This window comes from Haemaphysalis longicornis, unplaced genomic scaffold, assembly GCF_048455015.1.
Source record: "Haemaphysalis longicornis isolate Haplotype H1 unplaced genomic scaffold, Haemaphysalis longicornis Haplotype H1 scaffold_1, whole genome shotgun sequence".
Taxonomy (NCBI): Eukaryota; Metazoa; Arthropoda; class Arachnida; order Ixodida; family Ixodidae; genus Haemaphysalis; species Haemaphysalis longicornis.
The window spans coordinates 65,835,356-65,861,979 of NW_027526203.1; the positions used below are offsets into that span (position 1 = coordinate 65,835,356).

The 26,624-nt window shown below is 48.7% G+C and overlaps 1 protein-coding gene across 1 annotated transcript in view; it reads left to right on the plus strand.

Moving 5' to 3' along the window:
- Positions 1–573: 573 nt before the first annotated feature.
- The window catches only part of LOC144176927 (innexin shaking-B-like), a 139,928-nt gene continuing 113,877 nt past the window's right edge, over positions 574–26,624 (plus strand). Inside the window, exon 1 of the mRNA XM_077705241.1 lies at positions 574–702. The gene's annotated coding sequence lies outside the window, so the exon portion shown is untranslated. The remainder of the gene's footprint in view (positions 703–26,624) is intronic.

A 26,624-nucleotide genomic window follows, 5' to 3' on the forward strand; every position in this document is an offset into this window, starting at 1 on the left:
CTAAAGTGACCATAAGGGTCAGGCAGTGTACCGGGCGTGGTGGCGCCCGATGAACTGCTCACCATACGCTTCTTCTCCTCCTCCTTCTTCGCCGCTTGTGCGTTATTTGATTTTTGTGCGGTGCACAAGTTCATTCGAATAAACGTTCATTTTTACATGGACCTCACTTCCGTTTATACTGTGCGGCAGTATATAAATCTGCTTGTATGGTCACTTTATAAAGTGGTAACAGCATTAAAGCACCCCGCCGTGGCCTGTTGCAATACGGGTGAGGACTGAGCACGCGTGTTGTTTAACGGTTAAATTATGAATGGTTTTACTCACGCATAAAACTCCCCACTTGTTGCCTGTTCCCCTCAGAGGGGCTTCCCGAGTGACCAGTACAGCGTTCTCGGTAGCGCCGCTTACGCGGGGTACGACCCCCGCAGTGGTCCATAAGGGCCGCTTTTGCGCCTCAAACGGAACGAAGCGAGCGGGCGTCGCGTGTGCGGGGGCCCCGCCCGTAGGAAACACGTGCAGCCGAGGAGTCGCAGCTGCGGGCCGTCCATCAGCCGGGCTCCTTTCTTCTGGAGACCTTTGTGCGTGCAGCAGCCACGCGACACACAGCCACGGAGGCACGCCTCGGGTTGGCGTCACCCGCGCGCTGAGCGTCACTGGCCGTGTCTTCCCGCCACGCTGGAATGCCCACCGCTTGGAAGCAAGGTAAGCCACGAATCATCCCTGGCTTCGTCCCAAAATGCCTCGAAACAAGCGCCTTTTGTTCGTTGCGAGATGTAGCAACACAAAACGGGGACTCAGCAGCGGCTACACAAAGCGGGTTCCTTGTGTTTTTGTCTTGTGTTAGTGCTTCCGCTGACCCCACATTTCTCGAACAGCAGCGTGCCATGATTTGCGCGTGATTGACAGAAACGCAGCTTTTTTTCTGTCACCGTATGCGGCCTTTGTATTGGTTATCTTCTCCACGACATGATGTGGACGCAACGTTGCTCTTCCACGACGTGTCACGCTGTGCTTAGTGTAAGTCGCGTGTTAAGCTTGAAGAATCGTTGCATCCGCAGTACCTGGAGTGACAGTTATTAGATGTTGCGTAAATTAATATTGGTAAAAGGCGGCCTTCCTTGGTTGCAAAAAACTATCTACAGCCCTCTGTACTTTCAGCGGCAAATGTTGGCCATTGAAACCACCGACCGAAATGCGCTCACGACACTTGTCTATAACACGGCTTTTTGTACTTTTAGGTTCGTGCTGCCTTGACCTGAAGTATTTAAAAAGAAACTACGCTGAATACTTTAGTCCTTAACATTTGTTTGAAAGGGTAGGCACTCCTGAAATGCAGCCTCTAAGTCGCGGCTGTGCACTAGTGAACTAAGGACTGCGCATCATCACTTTCAGAACGTGCCCCTCCGTTATCAGATCAGGTCTGGATAGCATTTCCGTTTTATATTTCTAATTTTCGCAGGCAGCGGCACGCTATGACCATTTTGGAGTTGACCAATTTTTTTGGTGTTCATATTTTGGCACTGTTCTGTGATTTGTGGGCATGACAGCTCAATCAATGACCCGGCGGAACAATCTGGTCGGTATGCCAGAGTAGCTAAGCTACGGGCAGTGGGGTTCCAAGTCGAGGTCCTTGCAAGATCGCATGGAAAGGTACCTACCCAATAATAGCCCCGAGTCGATTTTGAGATAAACGAAAGTGGGTTGCTCACTACGCTCACTCGACTTGGCATCCTTCAAGAAAATAGCAGTGCGCTAGGGCATCGTCTTTTCTCCTCCGAACACAGACGTGGCCGTACAGCGCATGCACTCACCCAGAGAAAAGGCATAGGAAGCGGTGACGAACTGCAGCGCTTAACGTAATTAAAAGTCAAATTTGCGAATTGAGAGACAGCTATTAATTTGTATGCTGGAAGCCCATCACACAAGTGCGAGCGAGTTCCGAATTGATTTTAGTGAACATGGCTAAATGGGATAAAATTCACCAAGTGAAAAATTGGGCCCCGATGGGCTCTCTCACAAAACCATGAATCAGACCGACAAAAGGATAAGGTGCGCCACCAGTTGCCGCACAGCCTCCTGCTAACTGCCGCTGTAAAGAGAATGGAGTTCATTCCAATCACTGCTCGAACTTTGACGGATGCGAATGGTAAAAAACCGCTGCGAGATCATGCACGTTTGTGATTGCGTAAACATGGATCGGCGGCAAAAAACCTTGCGCGCTAACGCAATTCAGGCCTGCAACCTTTCTCTGTTATTGAATAGCAGTGGCATCATCAGCGCCAATGGCCTCTCTTAACAATGCAAAGCAGCTGACGGAAGAGCGTGCAGTTGTTTTGTGAAAGGCGTTTTGCGCAGCGGTAGGTGAACGAAATGCAGTTCCTGCGTGCTGACGTAACTCCTAACTGTGTCCCCGTGTATTCCGTTTGGTGCGAAGAACAGCGGTGACAGAAAGTATGGTCAAAGAAAATGTCGAAGGAATTGGCAATCTTGCCGATGGAGACGCCTTGCTTCGCGATCCGCATAACGCTTTCGAATAGCTAGGATATGTCTCCTACGTGTTTCGCCGCTGCTTGTTCATGCTGCTGGGCAACGAGAGTTGTTGAAGACAGTGAATTTGGCTGCTTCTTTCCACTACAGTGTAATGTGTCGGTGACCCCCTCTCGATACTACTGAGTCAGGTAGCGCTATGGTACGCCTCGTGAGGCGACCGTTTTTCTCCGGCATTCCGCATCGGCTTCTTCGCTCAAGGGAACGCCTTTTTTGCTTCAAGGGCGCCGCACACAATTTTTGTCGCACACTGGGCCATTTGAATCATTCGCCGTAATCAAACAGACGAGTGCAGTGGCTAGACGCTCCTATACAATTTATCATTGGCAGCGACAGCCGCTTTAGCCCGTTGTCACTAGAATCGACAGACACTTCCCGTTGGATAAGGTTGGTGATCCAAACATTACAGGGATGCTTAGAAGTCCTGACGAATATGAAGACAAAAACCTAGTTGGGCCTTCTGTTGAAACTTCTGTGAAGCTTTATGTTGAACTTTTAGGCTGCTCTCGTGGGCCAGCAGCTTCGTCCATTGTCGCTTCCTCCAGACGGCGGATAGGACGAGCGCAATTTAGAGCTGCTCTAGCCTCTTTCGCCTTAGCGTACTTTCGCTGTCTTCCCCGTCCGCGACCAGGGCGTGGTGCGTCGTCACCCATAGCGATTTGAAATAAAATTTGGAGCCCACGCCATGACGTACACAAGGCGCATCCGTAACGCCGCTGCCGCTTTCCTTTATCGGTGTGCTTGCAGGCTGGCGCTCCGATTTTGTGTACCGCTGAATTTTTTCTGCAAAATTCTGTACCTGACAGTGTTTCACAAAGCGGCATTTCCCCTTGCAGCCGGCATTGGCAAAGAAATTCAATTTTCAACTGCAATCACAAATGCGGGAATCACGCGCCACACCCGTCTAGTTTCGGTCTGCACGCGCCATCCTTCTGTAGACCTCCTGCGGACCTGTTTCGCTCCGGAGCCAAGTCACACATCCTGGTGACTCCCAGCGTTATTAGCGGGCGCCCTGTGTCAACACTTAGCGCCCGTCAGAAACGTATTTTGTCGAATTCAAAGAACATGAACATCATCACGCAGTTCTAGATAACAAAAGAGAAAGAGAAAGATATTAAAAAAATAAGAAAAGACAATGTCACGGAATCTAGAGTGCTGCATTTACAAGCCAGCTATCCCGTAAGGCATTCATGGTACAAGCGGAGGGTCCACAAAGATTGACACCGAGCGAAAGTGCCCATGCACTGCGCGGAGTTAGTCCAATCATGATTACAACCTTGGAATAGTAGTTTGACTGGTTGTGCGGCCGTGTTGCTTCTCTGGCCGATTAATTCGTACTCGTCAGCAACCGTCATAAGTTTATAGTTAGAAAGATCATATTGGCTTGCGATGTCAACGGCGTGATCATCGCCTTGTTGAGAGTCTACTGCGAGCGCGGGTCAACGCTGTGCTCGCTCTCTTCCGACATGAATAATGGGTGACCATAACGAGCAAGGTGGCATTGAAAATACGTATTTACTCAGCGAAATCGATTCATATGTCAGTTGGCGCCATACCGGTAGTGTCCGCATCTACGAACTGTGGAGTGGCACTGGCACCACTACCACCACCTGCTGCTCGCAACATCCGGGGTGGCCACCGCCTACGCTAGCAGCAAATCCGAACCTAAAATGTACTGTTGTGTTCTTCCGCAGGTGATAAAAACAAAACAGAACACACACACGGGCACTGCATCCGCTAACTTAACGCCAAAACACTACGGTTCATTGGGTAACACATGGACACCGAACCGAGAGGCATGGGAAGAACCGAGCACTTAAAGGGACAGGGAAGTGAATTTGTCAAGCTCCCGTTTTTGCTTGCACTGCGTAGACTGGCTTAAATTAGCACACTTTTCATCGTTTTTACGATTGACAAATCGGTAATTATTTTAGAAAGCGCGAAAAAAGAAAAACTACCATGCGCGGTTCGCGGCGGCCGCACCAACTAAAGATGTGACGTTAGGAGGAGCGGGCACCGTGATTGGACGATGCCCAAGGTGAGCAACCAAACAAGTTTCGGTTTCGGTTTCGGTTCTGTAAAACACAACTGTTGGCGTTGTTGGATGGGCGTTCTCAATAACTCAGTAATCATCGTACCGCGCTTCTGCCATGTTGTCAGCTGTAAAAATGCATAAAGATAAGCCTCCTAGGACGGCTCGGAATCGTAGCATTCACTAGCCGAGGCCTACGCAGAGCATGGACGCCGTCCGCGTACCCGCAGACGCCCAACTGTCATGCGCTTTTCCCCCATATTTGGAGCTTGCCTCACTCATGCCTGTATCGTAAAAAGCGTGTTCGCACCAGGCCAAGGGTCTGTTCATTCTGCCCTGTGCCCACTGCCCGCAAGCAGTCGGTGCTTATGGCAACAGCACGCCAACGAGAACTCGCTAGCGCGCCAGTGCCAGCCTGCGCGCGTTTAGTGAACTAGTTCGTGGAGCCATGAACGTTGCGGCCCAAAAAAAGGTGAACTCAATATAGATAACATCGGCGAAAAGCAAAAAAGTTAACTCATAAAAAAAAAAGCACGTACCCGCGGCGATTCGAACTTGTGACTCGCGTAAACGCGCCCAGGGTGGTCGAAACATGGTCTGGGGACTCCGGACTACAATTTGCGCAAGTAATCCCGCAATGTTTACATATCACTTCAGTGTCCCTTTAACCCCAGCACGGCAGTTGCGTTGTTCGCGTCATAAGGTACGTCCTCACTTGCGGCGCCGCGCGCGCGCAAAAAAAAAAAAAAACGCGTGCCGCAAAACGCCCTTTCGCGGCAAGATTCCTCTGCCGCGCAAGGATGGGCCTGTGACCTATTTTTGCGGCAAGGCGCTTTGCGCCAAACTCAACGAGCCAATCAGCGCCCGGTTCACGTGTGCTGCGAGGTCAGTGCTCTCCCCGGGAACCTCGCCGGCGCGCAGCACGCAGAGCCGTTACTCCACTGCTCCCCCGTCAGAGAAGGTTAGGACCGGCTTCCTCGGCCGCCGGCGCGGCGCGAGATGTTTACATAAGCAGCTCTGGAAAACGCAAAACGGCGGCGTCCACTTATAGATAGGATATTGGCCTACACAGCATCTTCCTTTCTACACGTTGGCGCCACCATTTGCGTTTTCTGACCAGACTGCCGCCATACTGCCCTGTTTAGTGGGTGCGACATTCTTGCCGTGCGTATATACGGGGTCCGTGCGTTACCCAACAAAACGTAGTGGACTGGCGTTAAGTTTGCGGTTGCAGTGTTTGCGTGTGTGTGTGTGTGTGTGTGTGTGTGTTTTGTTTTGTTTTTGTAAGCTGCGGAAGAACCCAACCGTGAACTTTCTGGTAGCGTAGGCGATGACCGCACCGGCTGTTTGGAGCTGCAGTAGCAGTTGTGGTGGTGCCGGTGGCACTCTGTAGTTCCGCGACGGAAACACTGCCGCTATGGTTCGGCTTGGCATAAAATCAATATAGGTAAGTAATCATATATTTCCAATGCCGTTTTGCTTGTGATGTTCACCGATTAGGCATGTCTACCGAAGCGGAGACGACAAATGCGTTGCGAGCGCTGCGTGTATGTCTCGCTGATCCGCGCTCGCTTGGACTCCAGACTAGGCCACGCTCTTGATATCACCATACAATATGATACTAGTGAACTAGGCTTCGGATGATTGCTGATGTGTATGAATTAACTGCGAAGAAAATGAACGCAACTGCACAACCAGTCAAACTACTATTCCAAATTTATTATCATACTGGCGCACTGTCACTTGCAGCCGCTCTTTGTCGACCCTCTGCTTGTACCAACTTAGTGTTTTGTAATTGTAGTACTTAGATCCCATGACAGCAGATAAGGATGAGACACTTTTCCTCTATCCCAGTCGCGTGCAGGTTGAGCTATTTTCTGAATAAAACGTGCGCATATCTCGAGCTGCGCTTCAACATTGTGCTGCCAGCTTATCCTGCTATCGACCAGCAGTATACGGTGGAGAAGGGTGTCTTTTCGTATCGTTTGGTAGTGTAACGCGTTCGCCTGAAAAAGTTAAATAAGCACCGTCATTTTTGAACGGTAGGTTGGATGAAATCCGGATTGTTTATAACTCCAACCGCTTGTATTGACCAAGCAATGTACGTAATTTTAAATTGATTACAAGGAAGCAGCAAAGAGTATAACGGTGTATAGTTAAAAATAAAGTTATTCACTTCAAGCTTTTCACTGGGTCCCGTTTTTCTCGCTTTTTTCCCAGCCTTGTGTGTGAAAAATGGGCCTTGCTCGGTTCGTCGCCGTCCAATGACGTCACTCTGACACTCAGAGTTTTTCGTCGGTACAAAGTTTTCGCGGTTTATCCACGACGTATATCGATGTCTCAAATCAATGTCTGCGTGTAAGCGATGCAGCATAAACATGCAACCTCACTGCTGTTTCACCACTCCATGTCGTATGCATGTACTGCCGGCGATTTCTTCTCTGGTTGTTCCCACAACCCACGACGGCACATGCTGGCCAAACGAAGTAAGCGCATTGAAAGGTATCTCAGTTCAAGCTAGAACAGTTGAAATTCCCGCAAATACTAAGCACATGGTGACAGACAGTCTTGTATTACGCAGTAGAACACATCGCGCGAGCGATTAACAGCCCTGCGCGCGCAGGCAACGCTGGTCCGCCGGAACCAGAAGCCGCGCGGGCCGCCGCGAGATTTGGTTTGCGATTACTTTCCTCTTTTCCCGGCTGCTTATGGAAAATGGTGTATATGCAGCGTAGGTCGAAGGTACAAAGAAGCAAGAAAACATGATATCTAGAAAAGCAAAACACATCAACTAATGTACATGCCAGTACGTCAAAATAAAAGGCAGATACATTAGTAAACAACATTTCGTCACTGATACAATACTAAGACGGGCGCCATGATAGCAGATAAAAGCAAAGTGGTTAGGCAGCAGTATACTGCTTGTCACAGTTAAAAAACAATTTCCCTTAAAAAAAGTAGCACACAGATTATGCAAAAAAAGTAACGATGTCAAACATTCCAGATCTGGAGCTAATGTTAAAGTTCAAAATGTTGCAGGCAATTCGAATGCGCATTGTGACATATGAGACTGGTTGGAATGATATTTTCTGCATACAGGGACATGTTTTCACTAACTACCTTCGAAAAAATAGGTTGCCAAAAACAGTTGCCAAATGCTCTGCCGAAATACTCTGATTACAGAGGGTTATAATGGTCTATGTGTTGCTTAGCAAGCTCACTGAGCGAGTTGAGTAAGGTATGGCTTAATCTCTGGCGCACATATTCAGTGGGTGAAATTGAAATCTGCGAAGAAATGCGACGTCGATCGGACTATTTTTTAAAGCACAGCTTTTTACCTCTACCTCCCCAAGGGTTCTTTCGCGACCGTTGGTGTCACCAGAAAACTCCGTGAACTAATAAAAGATTTTACTGGCACCGCCAGGAATCTAACCTGGAACTAACAGAATAACCAAGCGAGAGCCCATTGTCTTACCGATTTAGCTACGAGCCAACTTTTTTTTTTGTGAAACAATAACTTTATTTACACATAAATATACACGTTATGCCGACTGTTACACATGGTTCAGAGCAGCTCTGACAGCGGATGTGTCCGTTACATGTTTGAGTGGTAAGATGACAACAAACGTAAATCCAGGAGAAGAAGAAAAAAAACACAAAGGCAAAGAGAAAACAAACAAAAAAGAAGGACAATGAGAACAGCAACACAGACTATACAAAAACAAGGGCTGAAGGAATTGTGAGTGTCCTATTAGATGGCGCTAATCTCTCTTGTACCTCAAAAGAGGGGCTGGTCAACGTAGATGCGCTGGCTCGTTAAACGGTCCAATCACATTTTTTATTTTATTAATGGCTTAGACGTGTCCCTGCCTGCGTCTTTCCTCATTTGTTTTGTAGCGCTTCAGCGCATGGCTGCCTTTGGCGAGCTTCCTTCGCAGTTCCAGGTCACAGTCAGATGTGCCCAATGCACTAACCGCCCATTGGACCTCCCGAAGAAAGTGTCGCCATGCGGGTTGTGGGTGGAGGGCGCACTCCACTGCATCTACCCTCGCTTTCCAGAGGGAGTGGAGTCCAATGGCTAGGACACAGTCACGGAAAGCGCTGTGCTCTGTGTCCACGCACAGGAACTTGAGGCCCGTCCAAGAGACGTTCCACGATGTTCTGAAGCACGATTGTATTTCGTGCCAGAAATACATCGCTGTGTTGCAGTCAAGGAATGCGTGTTCTGCGGTTTCAGGTTTGCCACACAGGAGTCATCCGGCGCCCCAGGGAAGGAAGAAGTCCCGCTCCTGCTGACGCGCCATGACGGGCAACACTGCCGCGTGGAAACGGAAAAAAATCTTTTGTGCCGACTGGGATGGGCGATTGCCTGACTCGCTTGAGCACATCACCTCCACCCTGAGGGACCGGAGACTGACGGTACAGAGGTGGTGGCAATGTCTGCGCTACTAAGTCACAGTATAACTTTCTTGGGTTCACAGTGAGCAGGTATTACCAAAAAAAAATACGTCTGCAGTGATGCCACCGCGTTCGCTATCTCCCCGTAGAACCCGGTGATGCGAGAGCCGTGATCGACAGACGCTGATGTGGCAAGCCACGGCCGCAAGTGAAAGGAGCCTAGGCATTCGATGGCCGCTTGAAGGAACGGGTCAACCTGGTCGCGGAAGAAAATGAAGCGCTGGACGACGAGCTTGAGTTCTGCGTTTATCAGTCCAATGCCTCCCCCCTCCACGCTCCAGAAGATATTCGTTGGGCGCATGGGCTCCTATTGTGACCGCCAAACAAACACCGACCACGACCGGTGTAGCCTCTGTATCGAGCCGGCATCGATGGTGGTGATGCGCGCTGCGTACAGAATCGCGGGGTATGCTACCATGTTGCACAAGAGGGACCTTGCGTAAATGGATATGTTACGGTTCCTCCAGGGTTGAAGCTTCCATTCGGCCGCGTTAACTTTTGCTTTCCACCGAGGCGCCACCGCCTGGCCCACTCCGATCTTTACCCCTAGATATGTCTCAATGCGGTCCGACCACCGCATGTTGAAGCACTTGCGCGGCTTTCTTTCCAAGCAGCTCAACCAGGCTCCCTCGGATTTGTCAAGGTTCAGCTCAGCACCGGAGAAACCGCAGAATCGATGTGCCAGTCGGAGTACTTCTCCGGCTTGGGCAGCTGTTGTGCAGATAAGGGCAAAGTCGTCGGCATATGCCAACACTCGGAGTTCCCGTCCGCCCATAACGAGTCCTTCGATTTTGGTGGACGCAGCAACCATGCGACGTGGAGAGGGACAAGAAAGGTGGTGCACTCACCAAGCACATCTACGCGTTTACCCCTTGCATTCTCGCTGAATTCCACGTGATAGCGTCACGCGACCTCTCGCAACGCTGGTAGGTCTGCCCGCGGCACGTCTAGCGGCTCCGTGCGCCCCTTGCGCGTGCGCTAAGAGCTACAAAAATTAAAGAAAGCTGACACCAACGCATGACATCTCACTTCTAGTACGCCATTTGGCTAAAGCCTGTGGCCTCCACTGTTCACGTAACAAATCACAGGTCCTTGTCGTCCACCCTCACGCCAAACGACAGATGAAGGAACACATTCAAATACTTCTTGATGGCCAGGCCGTCACTCCAAGCCCCTGCATCAAGATTGATTGATTGGTAGGCTTTAATGAGAAAGATGCAAGAAGCCCTGGCGGGGAAAAGGGAATAAGGGGTGGGGCTGGGAGAGGGCTTACATATTATTGAAAGATGGTAGTATTCAGTTCGTGTGTAGTGCTCTTGAGTAAAAAAAACACATTGAAGGACAGCACAGTGAATCTGCAGAAACTGGGCAAGCAGTTGCAGATCTTCCAGAGGGTACACTGAGTAAGGGACCGGCGTTCACGTGTCAGACAACCTTATAGAGACCACTGTGTAGTGAAAACCGCACAATTCCTTCAAGTAGGGTGGTGCCACCCCGAGCTCTTAGTAAGTGTTCTTGCACATCATTTGGGAAGGCATGAGAGGCGAGGAGTTGTTCTTGACCCCGAAAAAAGTGAGCGCATATCGATATTAAATGAAACGGCTGTTTGACGCATCGCCACCGGGATTAATTTCTACTCTCAATTGCCCGAATAGGCAAGGAGAATACTTTGATAATAAGGTCTTCGCGGACTCTGTGTATACTCCAGATATCATCCGTAAATGGACTCATCCACATAGGGACTCTCCCTCAAAATGTCCATTTTGTCAATCACACACTGACTCCAGCATCAAGATCCTGGGCCTACATTTCCAGGGCAACACCAAGCGCGACGTATCCTTGCAACGCCTCAAATACAGTATCAATCAAATCGTACAATGCGAGTTGCCACCAAGAAGCGAAGCCTGAAGGGCTCCAAAACCGTTCGCTTAATTCAAGCTTTTGTCCTCTCGCGAATCACGTAAACCCCCTGTCTTCTTCTCAACAAGGAGGACATAATGATGCTTTATACAGTGATTCGAAAGGCAGTTGAGCCGGTCATTGGTCTTCCCATGAGTGCGCCCACAGAGAGGCTGCTTAGCACGGGGCTCCACAACACGGTGGAAGAGTTGATAGAGGGTCATCTTTCTAACCAGAAACTCCGATTGAGCAGAACTGCGGCGGGTCGTCGCATCCTTCACCAGACTGGCTGGGCAGCACAGATTGTCACTCCGCTTGATGCACTCCCGGACTCTTGGTGACAAGAACTAAAGATGCTCCCTTTGGTTAGAAATATGAACCCATCACACGACGAGGGTCGCCGACAAGCACGGGTTCAAGCGCTGAACACCATCCTCGGAGGGGATCATGCAGTTATCTACAAAGACGCCCCCCAACATCGAGGGCATCAATTGGCCATCATCGTGGCTACGTCCAGAACCAACCTTCTTGCCTGTGCCTCACTCAAGGCCCAAGACATGAAGGCAGCAGAAGAGGCAGCCATCATCTTGGCTCTCACTCAACCCGGAGCTCGTAAGGTAGTCACCGATTCCCAACACGCCTTTTGGAATTACCAGTAGGGTTGGGTGTCCCGACCTGCACAGCGTGTGCTAAAACACCACTCCCCAAACTGTTCTATTCAGCTCATCTGGACACCCGCTCACGCTTCCATGGAGGGCAACGAACACGCCCACCGACAAGCCTGCGCTTTTACCTCCCGTGCTATGGAGCTTCACGATGAAAGTCACCCTCTTGTCACATTCAGGGACATAACCCGGCATTATCGCCTTCAGAGACAGACCCTGCCTTCGCCTTACCGGGACCTTTCCAGAGAACAACAAGCTACCCTACGGCTCAAACAATCCGTCTGATTTCCACACCCGACGTGTCCACCCGGATCGCTTAATTCACCGGAATCGCTACGACGCTGAATGTAAATTTTGCTCAGAAGTAGGAACACTCCGCCACATAATCGGGGTTGGTGATTTTATCCCTGAGCACCCTCCTCTCTTTCCGTCAACTACCCAACAAGAGCAATGGGAGATGCTGCTGTCCAGCCCCTCTCTGCCTACCCAGTTTCAGCTGGTGGAGAGAACACAGGTGACACGGACGGCACATGGGATCCCGTGAAGAAGGAACCACTCCCCTAGGCTACACTATGGCATGTACAGAAATCTGAATATAAGTATTCCTCCTCCTACTCCACCTCCTGCTCCTCCACCTCTCCCGACGATCTCGTCGCCGCGTCCGCTGTGGCAGAGAGGGAGGAGTAAGATGGTCTCATACCGGGATTGAGCTACCTTTAATTTTATAAAAACGGAGTTTCCACTCATGTCATAGAGCAATACAACGTTACTCAACAAACCACCGTTCATGTATCATGCATTCATTTTACCCTTACCAATATGATATCTTTCAAGTAGTAAATGATGTGGTTAAGTGTATTTCACTTCTCTGTGATTTCACTATTTGTAGAGCGATGTGAGTGAATTTAAGGGACGTCGCATGGGTAATCGTAGTGGGTGCCGTTTAAAGCTTTGCTTTCCATCCATATTCACAGACTGGATTGGCGCGAATTTTTTAGTGTAGCTGATTCTAAAACACCGCTAGTTTTCCTTGTAATGCATTTTTAAAATTTCGTGTTATTTTATGACTATATAGTTTATATACTTGTAGCTTGCTGTTTTTAAATTATTCTTCCAAGTGCATTATAGGAAACATTTTATATTGCCCGAACTGCCTTTTTTTGCAAACTATAAGTTTGTTTTGCGATTTTCTTACTTTAGCCAATGTTTCAAACTCTGGTCCTTTAGTGCTTTTGTGTTTTTGCGTGTTTTTGTGTTTTCAACTATATCTAGGTTCATTTGTATTTCTGTAAACAATGTTTCACCCCCCCCCCCCGCCTTATGTACGCCTTCACGTCTTTAAGGGTATAATAAACGAAATGAACTGAAATGAAATATTCGCTGGTGCATTTTCCCGTATTATCGCGCAATAATTGAGTTGTGAACGAAATAGGGAATTGTACAAAACCTTTTTAATGTGAAAAGGGAGAAAATACCGACGTCTGCTTGTAATTACAATAGTTTTGCGAGCTTTTGAGCAGATGAAGTCTACATGGTCGTTCCAAGACGTGTTCCGTGAATACCCCTAGTGCTTTCACCGGCCTTTCAAGTTGTCTCTCTTCGCCATTTCTGGCTCAGCGATGTTGGCCATTTAAGAGCTATAATTGATTCGCCGCCAAGCGGGAGCACTGATCTGACGAACGTGGTTGATGGCATGCGCACTCGCGCGAGCACATTGGCAAGCAGGCGCGCTGCAAAGCAGATGCGCTCGTCAAAACAGTTACTCTTTGTTGTGAAGAGCAGCCCCGGCTCGTGCAAGACGTCGGAATAGCGTCTGACCCACGAGGCCTCCCGACCTTTCGCACAGCTCTCCCGACCTCACGCCGACAAAAACACCTGGTGCTTCCTAGGGCGTTCGAACCAAATTGTCGGACCTCCTCAGAAAGCTCGGTGCAAACCCCTTTGATTCGACAACTAACGTACAAAAAAGGTGTTTGATTGATCTGCGTAGCTACGCGGTAGCGTGTAGCGTACAAGTTGGATGTTTGGCAATGAAGCCAGCGCTCTTTTTCGGGCGATATGAAATAACTGTGGCAGGTGTAGGTATTCATGTGAGATATATTATAACAGATCCTACACTATAACAGGGATACACTATAACAGATCCTACAACGCCCATGGTGCATTATGGTAGGGCTTGTTGTTATTCAATATTCTGTGTATAGATGTGTCAAAGGACCAAAATAAAACACAGGAACTCCTAACAGCAGTAAATAAACAATATTACAGCTCAAGGTTTTGAATTCCTAAACAGTGGTATTGATAACGTCAGCGATATTTGTCAGACAAAACCTTGATTTTATATCCTATTAAATCATTGTTTGTTTTCAAGAAATAATGCGTGAACGTAAACTGCTGCATTATTGTTCCTTTATTTTTGTGACTTGTCTCGCTGTCTTGAAATATAGATTATTATGCAATCCGGTTTGTGTAGTGATTTAGGTATCGTCAGTTTTATTCAATGCTAAAACAATTTACATACAGAATACTTTATTGTGAGCTCCTGACAGTGAACTTATAGTTATCAGTCGTAACTTGAGTCGCAAACCGGTAGACTCGCTCTAGCTGGGCCTGTAGTGTTGCAGTGGAAACGCTCAATGTTGCACTTTCAAATTTGAGCACAACTGTCACACTGGGGAAATGAGATGTTTATTCCAACGTCCAGGGGCATCTTGCAGATTTTTCTGGAGGACGTATACTGTAATCTATATTGCTTAATGGTTATGATATCGGTGTAAGTGAGTTAATTCGAGGTTCCTGTGACAGTTATACCTAGATATTCGTCAAGTACAAACCATCGACTTCGACTGTTCTCAATTCTAAATTCTGGTGGTAAAATTCACTGTACAGCTCTTCTCTCGTATTCCTAAACTGAAATGATAACAGTTGGATATACTTGCCTTATCATTGGGATACGCTTACCTACATTTGACATTTTGTGCAAACTTGGCTTTGTAACGATTTGCAAACTTGGATTTGTCTTCCGATTATTTTTTCGTGTTATAACATATTTTGAAGTGACAGAGAGTTAACTGGTCCTACGCAGAAAGCTGGCGGTGAAGGTGAAGCATTGCCGTTGATTGCTCTGTACAATGTGTGCTGACTTCGAAACCCAAGAGCAACCAGTTTGGCTTGAAGTAGGCCTCAAGAGGGGCGAGAAACTGCTCATCGGAGCTTCGTACACTCCCCCACTGTAGCTCCAGATGCTTTAAATCAGTTCAGCACCTCCACCTCCACTGAACAGGTGCTTATTACTTATTTCAACTACAAGGTTCTCCTCCTCGGATACTTTGGCGCTCCTGGCATTCTATGGAACCAGCTAACCTGTTACCACTATAACTACCACATTGTACAGAATGGTAACAGGTTACTAGAGGTTTCACCTTTTATATTCATGACACAAAGTAATTGTAGGTGGCCGATGAGGCGGTGTGGACCAGCCCACGTTTATTGAGGTTGCGCTGGCCAGGCCATGGTCAGGACGAGGCGCGTAGAACCGGGGTGCCGTTGCAGACCGGGTGCCGAGTGTCTTTCGTGCCAGCTGGACAATCTCCTGATAATGATGGTGGCGCTGAAGAAGATGATGATGGTGGCACTACAGGGCTCCCAGCCTAGCGCGGAGCGCGACAGAGAAAACTGAGCTGGGTGTTGTTTTGTTCAGTACTGTACGTTAAAGCTGGGGGGGGGGGTTGGTAGGGGAAGCACTTATCGAATTTCACAGGCACATGTAATGTTTGTCCGTAGCCAGAGAGAGAGTCCGTGGGAAGTCAGTGGTCTACTGGCAGGGGTTGAGTAAAGGGCATGGTCCTGGTCGTCGGCGAGGTAGCGTCCGGGTAAGGGGCAACCTGTGATGGTCGAGGCTGGGAGTGCGGCTTTGGACGCGTTGCGGGGTGCGAAGCGGCTGCTGCAATTGATGGTGGAGCGGACGGCAAGCGCAACTCGAAGGACAGCGACAAGGTGAAGCGTGGTGCAGCAGAATGACGACCGGAGTGCGGGCTTGACTGTACCCCGGTGTGGGCTGTGTGGCTTCGTCGCTGTCTGGGCTGCTTTCGTAACCACGGTGGGAGGCGGCAGAGCGGAGCCTTGCAATTATGAGCTGCGCTTGAACTTCAATGACGTAGGATCCCCATCCTGCAAGCCGGATTCGTCTGTTTGATTTGTAGACAGACGGCTGAGCTCCGGTTACTGCGTCTACCTAACACTGTCCTGGAGCAGGGAATCGGTCGACGTCTGGGGACCAGCTTTTGACGCTGGATCAAATCTTGATTGCATGGGGTCATGGGATACTTCTTTCGGCGATGGTTGTTAGGAGGGGCGTCCCGCAATGTTTGCTCCGGTATCGCCATCGTAGCCAGGGTGTGAAGATTGTCAATAGCAAGCTGATGTGCTTCTAAGGTAGCTTCGACTCCCGGAGTCCTCGAGCTGCCGTTGGCTTCTGGAGGCTGTTCCACCTGAGGCGAGGAAGACGGCTGTCGTACACCGGGAGTACAGCGCTCATGAAGATCGCTCTCACTCGTGCCGTGCGGAGAAGTTTCGCAGCCACGAGCGGCAAAGCAGTCGAAACTTGCTGGGCTCGGTGAAGCTGACGCAACAACCTGTGGCGCTGCGGCATGGTGTTGCGCAGATTCCACTAAGCTAAAGGTTGACTCTGTAGTGGTGCAAGCCGTAGCCGGCGCTGGCGTTTCCTGTCAAGGCGAGACTGAACACTGCGGCGAAGTTGTATGCACAGTTGGCGTTGGGAGGTTTGGTGGTGCAGAGGATGGCGTCGGCATGGGTGTGACAGAGGTGGGCGTGTTATCACAACCATCGCTGTAGTATAGAAATATACTGTCTTAGACGCCATAGTGCTTAAGAACAGCCTTCTTCAAGTCGCCATAGGTCTGTGGGCCAGGTGGTGGTAGCCGGAGCTGCGCGAGGAGCCCATCAGGTAGCCGTGCCACTGCGAGGTGGTAGCGCAATGGTTGGCTCCTTACGTTGTTGATGAAAAATTGGCTCTCGAGCTGAACAAACCATATGTCACAGCGAGGGGTGTAGAAGTCCGGAAGACTGCTGAGGTCTGGGAGCTCTAGATACGCGCCCATGATCGAAGACCCGTCACCTAGTGAGGGTTCGGGTACATGGGCCGAGGGCGGTGACGGAGGAGGACTGGTGGTGGTAACGGCTGCAGGTTCTGTTGGTATTGTCGTCTGCCAGGATTTCATGCCGTAGTGGTTGAGGACACTGTCTTTTAAGCCGTCATACGCACTGGGGTCTGGGGCCGGCAGCTGGGTCTGCTCAATGAGGTCAGTGTTACAAAATGTGATCTGGTTGGTTGGAAGACGACGACACCGAAGTGCAGACGAGCAGCCACCGCACGAGCATCGAGGCTCGAGACATCTTCTTCCTCCTTAGAATAACGCTAGCCGTTCGAAGGAACGCAATAAAGCGGTGTGCTCTAACCTGCTTCTGCTTCCTGGTCTTCAACAATTTGGTGCCGTGACCAGGATTGAAGGATCACACCGTTGAAGACCCTATCGACGAAGCAAGCCCACTGAAGAGGACGCATCGGCCAAGAACGACGCATCGCATCATCTCCCACCAGAACGGCATCTCTGCCTACTGAGCCCCATCATGGACCGTCTGAAAAGGAAACGCGGTGTGGTCCGCGCCTCGACTAAGATCATCAGCGAGATGAAGGCCATGATGGGGGTGACCCCATTACCGATCGGCGAGCTGGCTGAACAGCTTAAAGGGACAGACAACCGATTTCTGTCGCGTATATGTTCTCTAGCTCATATGAAAGCCAGCGTTTTATATAGCCCGGTAACCACAAGCAATTTCTAAACAAACTGGCGGAAATAATTTTAATTTGGCAGCAAACTTCCTGAAATCGGAAGGGTGGCGGTTCGTAGTGTCGAAACTTGACACTACAATATGTGTCCCTGTCACGTGACCTGCAAACCTAGCAGCTACTGTAATTGCTGAAACGTTTATTTAAGTATTGAAAACCTTTTAATAGGCGTATTTGTTCAAGGTTAAATTGTATATGTATTTCTAAACATTATTTTGAAACTTTTAAAAACACGCCGCCCAGCGTCGCTGGGTTGCTCTCAGTGTGGCTAACTGAGCCAACGTTACTTTGAACTGAGCCACCGTGCCCAGAATCAACGGCAGCGTTCAGTGAACAAACCCAGCGAAGGATCTTTGACGATTCTGTCCGAGTCAGGGGCGTTTGTTCTGCCAAAATATTTGATTCCAGTTTCCAAATACGTCAACGGCAGCTTAAAAAAAAGAACATCGCGCCCGGGGAGAATCGAACTTCCCGCGCCTCCACAACGTGAAGCCAGATTCTACCTATCGTCTATCTCAACAGATGGCGCATTCGTGCAAAATAGACCGTTGCATTAAAAACACACATAAAGGAACAGGAAAGCCTGTGATTCAAACTTTTTTAGCTGGGAACAAGTTTTTAAATATCGTTTTTTATTTCGCATACAGACAAAAGTATGTTCGAGCTACTCTATGTCATGGTTGCCAGCATTAGTTTTTTTGAGGGACACATACGGCTCCTAGATCAAAAAATTCTATTTAAAAAGTTCTAGAGCATTATCAGCAAAACCGTTTCTCGTCAAGGTGCTTTAAGTGATGCCCTTTCATTTGGGATAGAGAATATATACTCGACAAAAATTGGTTGTCTGTCCCTTTAATATGCTTAAGCGGAAAGAGGCTGCCTTAACCGAAATATACAAAGAGATAGAGCACCTCGTCCCCGATGAAGAACTAGATGATGAACTGAGAACCGTCGAAGATTACTGGGATTGTATCGCACGCATGGCCTTCCGCGCTGAAAGACATCTTCCAGCCGCATGCACTTTAACGACTACCGGTGTTTAACGACTATTTAACGCACTTTAATGCACTTTAACGACTACTAACGCAACGTCACCTCAAGAACGAGTTCAAGTTCAATTGCCCAAACTTGAGATCCAACCTTTTCACGGAGAATTCATACGGTGGCCTACATTTTGGGACCAGTTCGAGTCAACGATACATAAAAACGTGTGTCTAACAGCCGTTGAAAATTCAAGTACCTGCGCAGTTATCTGAAGGGGAAAGCGCAAGGCGTAATCAGCGGATTGTCTACAACTAACGACAGCTACCCCTTAGCCATCGAACTGTTGCAGCAACGTTTTGGAGACAAAACCCGGATAATCTACGACCACATGAGCAAACTGCTAAACCTTCCAAAAGTAACCTCCTGCGACAACTTGAACGTCGTCAATAAAGCGGAGTCCTCTTGCCCTCGCCTGCTTCCTGGTCTTTAACAGTCAGCAGGTCCGGGTCACCAAATTGCAGGCGGCCGATGAGGCGGTGTGGCCGAGCCCACGTTTGAGTTGTTGTTGTTCCTTTTTTTTTGTGGCGCATACCCACTTGGGGGATTGGCCAGGATCGGGAGATATATTGGGGCTAATGTGCCCGATTTAGGAGACTAAATTTTGGAGAAAAAAAGTTTTTGATCAGAATAATTGCACAACAAATACAGGAATTTGTAAATTAAAGTGCGCACTATGCAGGAATTTGCAAGAAAAGGCTATGCGGGACTTTGCAATAGGCTCTTATTTCGTCTGTGTACAAGAAGAGCGGCTAACAGGGTAGGCGCCTAGTCTCTGAGACGTAGGTGTGGACGGCTGTAACCGAATTCCTGTGGGGAAACCCAAGCGAAATGGCACCAAACGACAGTAAGACCGGCATTGAAAGGGTAAGTCCAAGGCGGTGAATTGGCTCCACGAGGTATTTTCTTCTCATTGAAGAGAAGCCGCGGCAATGTAAGAAAAGATGCTCTCGGGTTTCGGGTTCATCCCAAAGAGCACAATGACGAGAGGAGGGGAGCCCAGCGTGGTGCATATAGAAGTTGGGCTGCGGAACTCTACAACGTAAGCTAGTTAAAGTAACCTCGCATCGGCGAGAGGTTGCGCTGGCCGTGCCATGGTAAGGACGAGGCGAGTAGAACCGGGGTGCCGTTCCAGACCGGGTGCCGGGTGCCGAGTGTCTTTCGTGCCAGCTGGACAATCTCCTGATGATGTTGGTGGCGCTAAAGAAGAAGATGATGGTGGCACTACATAATCATACAAAACTGCAGTGCCAACATTCTAGGCGTGTGGTTTCCGAACTCCGATGGAGTGTGTGTGCCACGATATGATAGTTTTGTAGTAAAGCCTGACAAATTTCATCATCCTTTTCCCATTTCCTGTTGCCTCCTAACATGCATGGTCCACCGTACCGCTAGCTCTAGCAGCATGCAACCTCGCTACGCTTCCCCTGCGGAGATCATGTCGGGCTGTACGGCTACTTTTCTGTTGCTTCTTGGTCATCAGTCATTGACCTCTCTGATGTACAACAACAAGTCAACTGTTTTACGGTTATTGTTCTTACGGGTATAAAGAAATACATCCCGCAATATTTACCTAAACATTTCAGGTTCCCACACTGCAGGTTTTCTTATGAATTGCTGGATGCTCTGAAAATCTGCGGACCAGTTGGCTCAGGAATCCTTATAAAAACTCTCCCCTTCCGAAAACAAGTAACCAAACCTACACGAGGACAGGCGATATGGCAAGATCAAGTTAATTCGAGGAAATTAAGAACACAGTATACACCAACTTCGGGATGTACGAAATTACAAAAATCGTCGTAGCTGACTACGCTGGAAATCGCTGACAGCATAACCCACTTACATTCAAGGTCGAAGAAGCGGCATCCTCTTGGCAATCCGACTAGCGGTAGTACCGAATAGTAGCGTAAACATAATTATAGACTTTCAAAGGGCATTAGACTGTTGGGTGCAGGCAACGCTTCGGTAAGATACTCCCGTCCACTATGACAAAATTTACAATCGCCTGGACACCGGACACAAGGGTTTGAAAAAGAACGAGATACTGAAAAAAAGGCACGTGAACTCACTACCGTGCACCCTGTGACAACGACTACCCCACTCCTCTCGCCGAAAAACCTTAAGAACGTCTCCTCATCTACGCCTAGGATCACGATACCTCCCTGTGCCACGACGGTGGTCAATGCCGAAGAATCGCGAATTCTGTGGATCATTAGCCAGCACAAGTATCTACAAATCTGTGTGCAAAGATCAGCCAATAACATAAAAGTGGATACGAAACTTTTTAAAACCGTTTTTGGCCAAAAAGGGTGTTTTGGATAAGGTGTTTCGGATAAAAAGCCTGTAAGAAAAAAAAGGGGTGTGCTTGTGAACACCCTTAAAACAGTGTAAGCTTGCTTAACACCCTAAAATAAGGGTGTTGGCGAACACTCTAAAATAAGGGTGTTGGCGGCACAGCCACGCTTGACAATATGGATCAGATGAGCGTGCAGCATGACATACAGATATACTGAACACCCACAAGTCAATTTCGACCACAAATGAATTGAGCAACAAAACAACCGGGATGCACGAAGGGAGTGAGAACATGGTTACTTAAAAATACATCTGCTATTCTTGCTTTTATAGCCAGCAAAGGAAAGTCCTCCGATAGAGTCGGTAGGCTTGTGGCAAAAATGAGATATTTAAGCGCTTATCTTGGAATATGCGTTTTAATGTGAGCATATACTAGTCAGCATGCAGAGTTGCAAAAACGTTTTCATCGTGAGCTACTTATATTCAATTCGTCATAGAATTTTATTCAATACCAAACCCCTATTTCTCACCATTTCAACGCCAACCAAGAAGGGTGTTCACTATATCAAGGTCCTTTGTCCCACAACGGAGTAAAGCTACAAATTAGGGCATTGGAAACTACGAAAAAAAATGTGAAACGGCGCCAAATTCGGAAGTATTTTATACCCGTTTACATGGGTGGACTGAACATTGTCTACGAGCGGAGGGGTGTTTCGTACCTCACAATGTTTAAACAAAATGAAGTGGCAGAATTTATTACCAGCAGAGCTGTTTAAGCTAGAGCTAGGTTCGGTGGCGTTAGCAAAGAAAAAATACCGAAAAAAACCCGCCCGCATCTTCCCACGGGGGGAACTCGAGTAAATTCGTCGCAGAGTGGTGGGGGTATCGCGTGAATGTTGCGTAATTGGGTATGGTTTGTGAATGCTTAATTGTTATTTCGTCTTCATTATTCTTATTTATTGAATGAAGGAGAAGCGAAGGCAAGGAGTGTAAAGTTAAAGTCTGTCTTTATTGCTTGGTGCCGTCAAGCAAAGCGTCAAGTCAAGCGAAAGCCAAGCAAAGACGCCCTTGACTGAATTCCGAACACGCGCTCCGCCGCTTATATACACACCGCCCGCGTTCGAGGGAGAGGAATACAGGGGAGAGACGCGCATGCGCACACTTCCGTACACAAGCGCCCGAACTTTCCGCGCACCCACCACGCCGTTATCACGTGTACACGCCTTGCCACCGTTACTGTTGAGCGCGACGCAGCGCACGGGTAGCTACGACGCATGCGCGCACAGACGCGCTCCCCCCGCACCACCGGAGCTGTTGTTGAGAGCGACGGAGCGCACGGGGTACACGCGCTCTTCCCGTACCGCCGCACCTATTGTTGAGAGCGAGGAGGGTACGGGGGAGAGACGCGCACTTGCGCCTCGACGCGACGCGCATGCGCAGTGAGCGTGTGGATGGCGCCGACAACTTTGACGAGTGACATCGGGAGCCTAAGAAATGCTTCGCATTTAAAAAAAACTGCACTGCCTCTACAGGGTGCACCACCGCAGATAGGGTATAAAACAGTGAAGCCGGCTTTCCAGCCTGTTCAAGTGTGAGCACAAGAAGCGCATACGTTTGAGCACATCTCACTATACCATTTTAAAGGTACCAGTATTTTGAGGTGCTAAAACGCAAATAAACTGACGCAGCGCTTGCACTAGTGGTTCAAGGCTGGAGAAACAAGCCGATCTGGGGGGTAGCCCTAGCTTGTTTGCCCCTTGGATTTGTTCTTAGTGTGGGGGACACCCTAAAACAGCCTTGTAAAATCCGGCTAAACATGGCCTCACCCCTCAGCTCTTAGCCTAGCGTAGCAAGAACATCGCAAAACCTAACAAAACTCAGCAAAGCCTAGAAAGACTTCGCAAAACCTAGAAACACCGGAAGAAGCTAGTTCGACCCCCAGATCCACTGATTTTTTTGCAACTAAACATCTATTTCACACTCTTTCAACACCCCACAGAAAACTAAGGATGTTGCAGTCGGTCAACACCCTTTTCGCCACAGCGAGATTGTAAAGCTAGAAATTAGGGTTTTGGAACTTAATAAAAAAGGCGTAATAACTTTCAACACCCTCATTCCACTTAAATTACACCTTTCCAGGCAATGAGGACGTAAAACGGTTGAGGTGTATGCCTAGTATTTTGAATTCTAGAAGTTCAAATCCACGGTTCACGCATAAAAACTAAACTTAAGGCATGGGGTGCACCGTATGTGGAAACGAGCGATCATTGCAGACGAACAATTTTTTTTTTGCTTCTGAAATTCCTTACGTGGTGGGGAGAGGGCATGAGGGGATGTCTTTTACAGGCATGCACAAGGCCATGCATGCCTGTACAGCTGAACACCTTTTTCACACCCTTTCAACATTCTACCAAAAACCAAGGGTTTTGAAGTTGGTCAACAGCCTTTTTCCCCGCACGAAAATTGTGTAGAGCTACGATTAAGGGTGTTGAAATTTAAGAAAAAAGGTGTAATAACCTCCCAACATCCTATTTCTATTTATGCTACACACTTTTTGGTCAAAAAGGGCGTAAAAAGTTTAGGGTGTGCGCTAAATTACGGGGAACATTCACCCCCTTCCACGCATCCTGGCATCTTCAAGATAAGCTGGGAGGAAAACAACTCAACCGTTGCGCATTCCACTTCTATGGGGACATGGGAGGCAGCTTCGAGGAGCTCGTTATGTCAATTCAGCGTGAGATGATTCAGATGGCATAGGACCGAGCGGCTGCGTCTGGGGCCCTAGACTCCCCATTCGACCATTGAACTCCTTACGAATTGTTCTTCCCCTTTTCCGGAACACCATTTCTTTCTTCTTTAACAAAAAAACTTCTCTCATCATCTCTCACTCTCCTCTCTATCTCTCTCGTAGCAAAAAGCATAAACGTTCAGTCCAGCACACACAGAATGAACCCTTTGAAACAATGAAACTGTCTTTTTTTTTTCTCAAACTGACCAACCCCCGCAGGCGGCACCTTGCACGCTTACATCTTAAGCCACAGGTGCGTAAGAGCGAAGGTGTCTGATCGGTCAGGGCGATTGGAAGAAGTTGCAGGTGACATCTACGTTTAGGGCTTAAAATTTATATCACGATAGCATTACTTCGGTGTGGACGGAGTGTTTTGGATGGGAGTCATGCATTTATCATTTATCATTTCCGAGAATTGCGTTTCAGTGACGATAGATACACTAGCCGCAACTATCCCTGCGACACAGGAAAGGCAAACGACATTTGTGGCTGCGCTGTAATGGTCAGTTTAAGCAAGAAGGTGAGAGTGTCAGTGTCTCACCGTATTTATTCTCTAGCGTTGTAGTATAACTGATTTTTGTTGGTTTTATAACACACACGCAGAGTGTGAGAGAAAGAGAGTGAGAAAGAGAGAGATTCAGAGCTTTATTCAGTAAGATTTATTGAAAGTTCGCCCCTTAGCATATCCTTGAATATGACCACGTCGCGTAAACAGATCGGGCGTTTGCCCTGTATTTAGCACAGTTTAAAGGGACCCAGAAAAACTTCGTGAAGGTGGCAATCAAATGCATTCAGGTGGTAGAACACATAACGGGGGGATTTGTGAGCTAAGTGTGAGCCTTATACGTTGTACGGATAATTTGTAAACAATTTTTGAAGATCGCCTTTCTCAGCCGATGAGCGCGCCGCCGCCGCGAGCCGACCGCGGCTGACGCAACGCCGACCGTGGCTGACGCAACGGCGATCGCGGCTGACGCAACGGCAAGGCACCCGCCTGATTCGGCCGATCGTCGGTCGCCGGCAACGTCACTGCCATTGGCTTCCGGTTTCTGTTCCTCCTTCCTGCGCGATCCCGAGGAAAAGGCGGGTCTGCGAGCGATTGACGCGTGCCTAGGCGCAGGAATGTAGCTAGCGGAGAACGGAAGTCGAGCGTCGCGATTTCACATGCCTATTCCCAGTGTTTCCAGCTGCTTTGAAAGGAGCAGAGAGGGAGGAGGAATCGATCGGCAAGGGGGGAGAGGTGCACCTAATTGCTTCTGGTGCAGCTAATACTGAATGTAGATCAATAATTCAAACGGCATTGCATCCCTATACTGGTACTACGCGACAATAAAGGCCTTTTGTAACTTTTACAAAAGGCTTTTCTGGGTCCCTTTAAGGTTAATGTCGTGCGTCTCAACATCTTCGCCCATCTATACTTATGGGTGTGTGTATTTGCTTGGGTCGCGCGTTTTGTTTGCAGTTATTCGGCGCTTATCCTTGCGCGGCGCGGGGAAACATGGTATTCCTAGGCGTACGATGGAGGGAAGTTCCCAATATTTCTCGGGGAGAGAAGTGTGATAGTCCTGGTCGACCTGGAGCACGGTATGCGAGTTTGTGTGGATCTTCGTCGACTGCATCGCTCTCATACACTCCGCGGTGTCCTGGTTATAATGTGGCGTGAGCTTTCATTTTTGTGAATTTAAGAATTATTCCGAATTAATTAGGTACCATGCCTGCAGCCAACAGAATAATGGCCTTTTGAGCATGTGTAACGATGTTTAACCATGGTTCCGTTCGGCGAATTGTAAAGGTGATTTCCGCTTTTTCTTTCCTATGTGTGGAGAGTAATGTAGCCACGGCGATTGACACTGCAGTACCAGTGTTGTACGTAACGGCGTTCCAAGGAACGGCGTTCCTGGAACTAGTTCCTTTTTGGAGGAACGAAGGAACGCCACCGTTCCATTAAGGATCGGTGGAACTGTAACGGTAACTCGTTAGATTTTTGAAGGAACGGCAGGAACGGCGTTACTGCCGTTACATCGCCAGGATTTGGCTGTTTTTGATGCCAAAGCTCGAGTACAAAAATCACAAGTCGTCGTGTTTCTCTTCCTATAAGCTGCCTACTTTGCCCGCCCTTCAGCGGATTGTGCTTCCTCGAAGGTTAAAGGCAGAAAAATAACCACGCAGTGGTTCGCAGCTTAGGCTTGCTTTCATGCCGGTTGAGCTTACGTGGCGTTCGACGGGTGAACAGCGCTGCCGCAAGAATGCTTTCCAACTTTCATCGTTTGTCTGGGGTGGCCAAAATGCACGTCTGGCCGATAGAATTGTTGGCGCCGCAGGTTTCTTGTGAAACCACCCCTTCTGTATATTGTCAGGGGCAATTACAGCACTAGTGCTCACGAGGCGCGGGTGCGTTGTTGTCGGGGCAGTCGCGCTCGCTGTGAGGTCATTCAAAGGGTCGCCGGCTCTCAAAAGAGCTGGGCGCACCGCAGTGTCTCGGGGTGTTGTACTTCTCGAAGTTACAGAGTACGCGCGCAGTTCGTCACGGCGCGGTCTGTCGCCGATCTGGCGGGAATGGGCCGACGGGAGTGCAAGGTGCTTTTGTATTGCATGCGTCGTGTTGACAAAGGGCAGTAATTCTGTCACTGTTGGGCATATTTTCGTCCCCTACAGGTGGCGCTGCGGAAAACGGCAATGGCGGACGAGACGGTGATCAGGCCCCCGTGGCAGCATGCGCGCCAGCATCAGTAGCGGCCTAAAAGCCCGTAGTTCTGCTTGAAACAACAACTTTCTAAAAAAAATAAACACAGGTATACAGTGCTGATTGCGAGGCAACATTCGATTCGTTTCAGGGTGTCTGTAGCGGTGTAAAAAGCGCTGCGTGAGAGGCAGTCCGCCGTGCATGGCTCAGGCCGCACGGGAGTGGTTTGAGAACAATCTTGGCTCATTGGGCAAAAAACCTGCAACACAATGTGCAACGCTAAGCTTTGGGACATTATTACAGTGAGCGTCATCGCAGTGTGCGTTTTATTTTAAACGTGTTCATTT